Consider the following 7,373-nt stretch of genomic DNA (forward strand, 5'->3'; position numbering starts at 1 on the left):
ATCCATATGCAAAAAAAAAAAAAAAAGCTAGACACAGAATTCATATCCTTCACAAAAATTAACTCAAAATGGGTCATAGACCTAAATGTTAAAACACAAAACTTTAAAACTCCTAGAAGAAAATATACGAGAAAACTCAGATGACTTTGGGTATGGTAATGACTTTTTAGATACAACACGATGACTTTTTAGATATATACACATAATTTTTAGATACAACATGATTCTTGAAAGAAATAGTAAGTTGAATTTCATTAAAATTAAAAACTTATGCTCTGTGAAAGATAATGTCAAGAGAATGAGAAGACAAGCCATGGATTGGGAGAAAATATTTGCAAAAGACACATGTGATAAAGGACTATTATCCAAAATATACAAAGAATTCTTAAAACTCAATAATAAGAAAACAAACAACTTGATTAAAAAAGGGGCCTAAGTCCTCAAAAGACACCTCAACAGAAAAGATACACAGATGGCAAATAAACATATGAAAATATACTCCACATCATAGATCATCAGGGAAATACAAATTAAAAGTGAATTGTTTTAATACTGCACACCTATTAGAATGGCCAAAATCCAAAACACTGACAAAATTAAATGCTGGCAAGGATGTGGAACAACAGGCATTCTCGTCCATTGCTGAGGGGAATGAAAATGGTACAGCTACTTCAGGAAACAGTTGGCAATTTCTTAAAAAACTAAATATACTCTTACCATATTATCCTGAAATCATGCTCCTTGGTGTTTACCCAAAGGAGCTGAAATATTATGTCCACACAGAAGCCTGAACATGGATGTTTATAGCAGCTTTATTCACAATTGCCAAAACTTGGAAGGAACCAAGTTGTCCTTCAGTAGATGAATGGACAAATAAACTTGGTACATCCAGACAATGGAATATCATGCAGCATTAAAAAGAAATGAGCTTGGGACTTCCCTGGTGGTGCAGTGGTTAAGAATCCACCTGTCAATGCAGGTGACACGGGTTCGAGCCCTGGTCTGGGAAGATCCCACATGTCGCAGAGCAACTAAGCCCGTGTGCCACAACTACTGAGCCCACATGCTGCAACTACCAAAGCCCATGTGCCTAGAGCCCATGCTCTGTAACAAGAGAAGCCACTACAATGAGAAGCCCGTACACCACAACGAAGAGTAGCCCCCACTCGCCTCAACTAGAGAAATGCTGTGTGCAGCAATGAAGACCCAACGCAGCCAAAAATAAATTTAAAAAAGAAAAGAAAAAAATGAGCTTGGGCGAACCTCGCTGTCTGGAGGACATCGCCACTTCCCGCTTACCCACAGTAAAAGTAACACTAAAGCAGTTCATGAGAAAGCAACAAGTTCTCCTCCTCCACAGAAGGATTTTGCAGACAATTTGGCAAGTTCCAAATGATTGTGATCACAAATACCTGAAGGACTGGGCAAGGGAAGGATTCAAAAGAAACTAAAGTGCCACTGAAGAGGATACAATCCAGATGATGATTACTCAAGGCAATACGCAGCTCAAAGAGTTAGAAAAAATACTTGCTTTAGCCAGATCTTAACCACAGCATTATTCTGAAAGGTTTTCAAAGTCTCCATGTGTTTAGTTGAGCTTAGGCTCGACAATGGGCAAGCCAAAGCCAAGTGAAACTGTTTGTATGTAGAGCCCTTGAGCAAAACAGCAGAACATGGAGCGTGACATATCAGAGTGAGCCAAGAAAAGTGCATCAGAGCAATTGCCTTAGCACTGAAAAACAGGCCTTGTATTTTGAAAATACTTCTAGATGTGTCAGCAGTTTTTGTAAGAAGCAAAAATTACTACAACAGATTGTCAGCATATAAAAAGATGTTCAACACCATTAATCAGTCATCAGGGAAATGCAAATCAAAACCAGCAAGAGATACTATTCACACCCACTAGAATGGCTATAATTAAAAAGGGAGAGAATTGCAAATGGTGGTGAAGATGTGGAGAGGTTGGAACTCTGATACATTGGTGGTGAGACTATAGAGTTGTGCAGCCACTTTGGAAAACAGACTGTCAGTTGCCCAACAGGTTAAACAGTATTGTTCATAATAGCCAAAGAGTGGACAATTCAAATGCCCATCAACTGATTAATGGATAAGTAAAACATGGTATACCCATATAATAAAATATTATTTAGCAAACAAAAAGGAATGAAGCACTGATACATGCTACACCTGGATGAACCATGGAGACATTATTAAGAGGCCAGTCACAAAAGATCACTTATTGTATGATTCCATTTATATGAATGCACAGCTCTGAATATATTAAAATCTATTGAATTATACATCTTACATGTATGGTATGTGAATTCCCCCCTCCCTTTTTTTCAGATATAATTGACATATAACATTGTGTAAGTCAATAAAGCTGTTTTAAAAAACAATGTGAGAGGGCTTCCCTGGTGGCGCTAGTGGTTGGGAGTCCGCCTGCCGATGCGGGGGACGCGGGTTCGTGCCCCGGTCCGGGAGGATCCCACATGCCGCGGAGCGGCTGGGCCCGTGAGCCACGGCCACTGAGCCTGCGCGTCCGGAGCCTGTGCTCCGCAACGGGAGAGGCCACAACAGTGAGAGGCCCACGTACCACAAAAAAAAAAAAGTTGTTTGAATGTTCGATTTATGTATATGAACTACATAAATCAATCTTTTTTATATTAGAATTTTTTTAAATACAGAGACTTTCTATCATATGAGAAGTGGCTAGGGCTATTTATTATTTAACATATTGACTGCCCCAGTGTCATTTTTCCCCTTTAAAGTGTGCCATCGAAATTTTAAATTCATGGCACAGGCATTGCTGCAGATGTGTCTGCAGAGACAGATGACTTTCTAATGTTTGAGGAAGGCAAAACATATTTCCTGGTATTTGTATTACTGTAGTCACGCCTCTCCTCTCAGGAGAAGCTGAGTGGCAGAGACCCATACTTACGTAACTAAATTATCTGTCTTTTATGGAATAAGTAAGGAAAATTCGAGTAAAAAAAAAAAAAAAAACAAAGGAAGCAGCTTACATGTGCCTTGAAAAAAAGTTGGATTATGTAGAATAAGGATCAAAAGCAAACTGTCACTCTGTGCCAAGCTAGAAATCGTTACAGGCTATTTCCTTCCTTGAGTCAGACATATGAGAAATACTTTTAGAATTAAATGAAATTTACTACTTTTATTTGCTGAGAAGAGTAAATCACTTTTTTTTTTAATTTAAAAAGCTTTTTGGCTGTGTTGGGTCTTCACTGTGCGTGCGGGCTTTCTCTAGTTGTAACGAGCGGGGGCTACCGTTTGTTGCAGTGCGCGGGCTTCTCATTGTGCTGGCTCCCCTTGTTGCAGAGCACAGGCTATAGGTGCACGGGCTTCAGTAGTTGTGGCATGTGGGCTCAGTAGTTGTGGCTCGCGGGCTCTGGAGTGCAGCCTCAGTAGTTGTGGCGCATGGGCTTTGTTGCTCCGCGGCACGTGGGATCTTCCTGGACCAGGAATCCAACGATGACCCCTACATTGGCAGGCAGATTCTTAACCACTGCACTACCTGGGAAGTCCCAGTAAATCACTTTTATTCAGCCCATTTTGTATTTAAAAAAAAAGTGCTTTGCTGTAAAAGAAAGAAAGAGAGAGAGAGAGAAGAAAGGAAGGAAAGAAGGGAGGAAGAAAGGAAGGAGGAAGAGAGGAAGGAAGAGAGAAAGAAAGAAAGAAAAAAAAAGATATGAGCTTGAAAAGCTCATGCCATGAAAAGGCATGGAAGAACTTTAAGTTCATAATACTGAGTGAAAGAACGTAATCTGAAGAGTCTATATACTGATTTCAACTATATGACATTTTGAAAAAGGCAAAACTGTGGAGACAGTAAAAAGATCAATCATTGAGGGGGGCAGGAAAGGATTATTAAGTGAAGCACAGAGAATTTTTAGGGCAGTGAAAACACTCTGTATGATACCATAATGTTGCATACATGTCATTACATATTTGTCCAAATCCATAGAATGTACACCACCAAGAATAAACTCTAATGTAAACTACGCACTTTGGGTGATAATGATGTGTCAATGTAGGTTCATCAATTGTAACAAATGTACAACTTGGGGCAGAGGATGGGAGGATGTTGATAATGGGGGAGGCTATGCACGTGTGAGGGTAGGGGGTACACGGGAAATCTCTGTACCTTCCTCTTAATTTTGCTGTGAACCTACAACTTCTCTAAAAGAAAAGTCTTTTTAAAAAGCTCTTGTGGGGCTTCCCTGGTGGCGCAGTGGTTGAGAGTCCACCTGCCAATGCAGGGGATGCGGGTTTGTGCCCCAGTCTGGGAAGATCCCACATGCCACGGAGCGGCTAGCCCCGTGAGCCATGACCACTGAGCCTGTGTGTCCGGAGCCTGTGCTCCGCAACAGGAGAGGCCACAACAGTGAGAGGCCCACGTACAGCAAAAAAAAAAAAAAAGCTCTTGTGTAAAACAACATGCATATAGTTGTATTTTGGAGAGTATAACTTATGGAAATGCAATATATTTGACAATAACTGCACAAAGAACATAGGTGGGAGTAAAGCCATATTGGAGTAAGAAAATAACACCAGATGGTAACTCACAGGAATTGAAGAGAACTACATATGGTGGATAAGAAAGTTAATATAACAAACTCTATAAATACATACTTTCTCTCCTGTCTTCTCTCAACTTCTTTAAAATATATAAAAGTATATAAAGTAATAATTACAACAATGTATTTTGGAGTTTATAACATATATATGTAATATATATATATAACAATAATAGCACAAAAAGGGGGAAGAAGAATAGAACTATATAGTGTGACATTTATGTATCTTAGTGAAATTAAGTTAGTATAAATCTGAAGTAGATGCTGATAAGTTAAAATGCATATGGTAAGTCTGCCATTATGAAAATAAATCCAAAAAATATTTTTTTTAATCATTAAAGGAATTAAAATTTATGCTAGGCACTTCCCTGGTGGTCCAGTGATAAAGAATCCGCCTTACAATGCAGGGGATGTGGGTTTGATCCCTGGTCAGGGAACTAAGATCCCACATGCCACGGGGCAACTAAGCCCACGCACCACAACTACTGAGCTCACGTGCCTCAACAAGAAAGCCCGTGTGCTGCAAACTAGAGAGCCCACGTGCCCTGGAGCCCACGTGCCACAACTACAGAGCCCATGCGCACTGGAGCTTGTGCACCACAACTAGAGAAGAGAAAACCCACACGCCATGACTAGAGAGAAGCAGGCACACCACAACAAAGAGCCCACGTGCCGCAATGAAAGATCCCGCATGCCTCAGCGAAGATCCCATGTGCCACAACTAAGACCCGACACAGCCAAAAAACAGCTAAAAATATTACTTAATGCAAAAGAAAGCAGTAAGAAGGAACAGTGGAACAAAGAAGACATGATGCATGTAGGGGAAAAAAAGTAGAATATCAGATGGCAGAGACTGTCAAACTGGATTAAGAAAAAAGCAAGATCCAGCTATGTGCTGTCTACAGTAAACATACTTTAGATTCAAAATACAAATAGGTTGAAGGTAAAAAATATATTTATACCATGCAAGTAGCAATTAAAGAAACCTGCAGTGGCTATAATAATATCAGACAAAATAGTGAAACAAAAAATGTTACCAAAAATAAAGACAGACATTTTATAATAATAACCAGGTCAATCCATCAGGAAGATATAATAATTATAAATATATGCACCTAATAACAGGAACCAAAATACATGGAGCAAACACTGACTATTCAACGATAGTAGATAGCGATTTCAATATTCTGTTTTCAATAATGGGTATAACCCAAGAGAATTGAAATATATGCTCACATAAAAATTTGTACACAAAATTTGTATGGAAACACAAAAGACCCCGAATAGCCAAAGCAATCTTGAGAATGAAAGAAGGAACTGGAGGAATCAGGCTCCCAGACTTCAGACTATACTACAAAGCTACAGTTATCAAAACGGTATGGTACTGGCACAAAAACAGAAAGATAGATCAATGGAACAGGATAGAAAGCCCAGAGATAAACCCACGCACATATGGTCACCTTATCTTTGACAAAGGAGGCAGAAATGTACCATGGGGAAAGGACAGCCTATTCAATAAGTGGTGCTGGGAAAACTGGACAGCTACATGTAAAAGTATGAAGTTAGATCACTCCCTAACACCATACACAAAAGTAAGCTCAAAATGGATTAAAGACCTAAATGTAAGGCCAGAAACTATCAAACTCTTAGAGGAAAACATAGGCAGAACACTCTATGACATAAATCACAGCAAGATTCTTTCTGACCCACCTCCTAGAGTAATGGAAATAAAAACAAGAGTAAACAAATGGGACCTAATGAAACTTAAAAGCTTTTGCGCAGCAAAGGAAACCATAAAGAAGACCAAAAGACAACCCTCAGAATGGGAGAAAATATTTGCAAATGAAGCAACTGACAAAGGATTGATCTCCAAAATTTATAAGCAGCTCATGCAGCTTAATAACAAAAAAACAAACAACCCAATCCAAAAATGGGCAGAAGACCTAAATAGACATTTCTCCAAAGAAGATATACAGAGTGCCAACAAACACATGAGCGAATGCTCAACATCACTAATCATGAGAGAAATGCAAATCAAAACTACAATGAGATATCATCTCACACCAGTCAGAATGGCTATCATCAAAAAATCTAGAAACAATAAATGCTGGAGAGGGTGTGGAGAAAAGGGAACCCTCTTACACTGTTGGTGGGAATGTAAATTGATACAGCCACTGTGGAGAACAGTATGGAGGTTCCTTAAAAAGCTACAAATAGAACTACCATATGACCCAGCAATCCCACTACTGGGCATATACCCTGAGAAAACCATAATTCAAAAAGAGTCATGTACCAAAATGTTCATTTCAGCTCTATTTACAATAGCCCAGAGATGGAAACAACCTAAATGTCCATCATCGGATGAATGGATAAAGAAGATGTGGCACATATATACAATGGAATATTACTCAGCCATAAAAAGAGACGAAATTGAGCTATTTGTAATGAGGTGGATAGACCTAGAATCTGTCATACAGAGTGAAGTAAGTCAGAAAGAGAGAGACAAATACCGTATGCTAACACATATATATGGAATTTAAAAAAAAAAATGTCATGAAAAACCTAGGGGTGAAACAGGAATAAAGACACAGACTTACTAGAGAATGGACTTGAGGCTATGGGGAGGGGGAAGTGTAAACGGTGACAAAGCGATAAAGAGGCATGGACATATATACACTACCAAACGTAAGGTAGATAGCTAGTGGGAAGCAGCCGCATAGCACAGGGAGATCAGCTCGGTGCTTTGTGACCGCCTGGAGGGGTGGGATAGGGAGGGTG

The 7,373-nt window shown here is 39.4% G+C and overlaps 1 pseudogene; it reads left to right on the top strand.

Moving 5' to 3' along the window:
- Positions 1–1,221: 1,221 nt before the first annotated feature.
- LOC113613669 (LYR motif-containing protein 2 pseudogene) lies at positions 1,222–1,673 on the top strand (annotated as a pseudogene).
- Positions 1,674–7,373: the final 5,700 nt, after the last annotated feature.

Source organism: Aethalodelphis obliquidens, unplaced genomic scaffold (genome assembly GCF_003676395.1).
Source record: "Aethalodelphis obliquidens isolate GAN/ISIS:26980383/991018 unplaced genomic scaffold, ASM367639v1 scaffold4, whole genome shotgun sequence".
Taxonomy (NCBI): domain Eukaryota; kingdom Metazoa; phylum Chordata; class Mammalia; order Artiodactyla; family Delphinidae; genus Aethalodelphis; species Aethalodelphis obliquidens.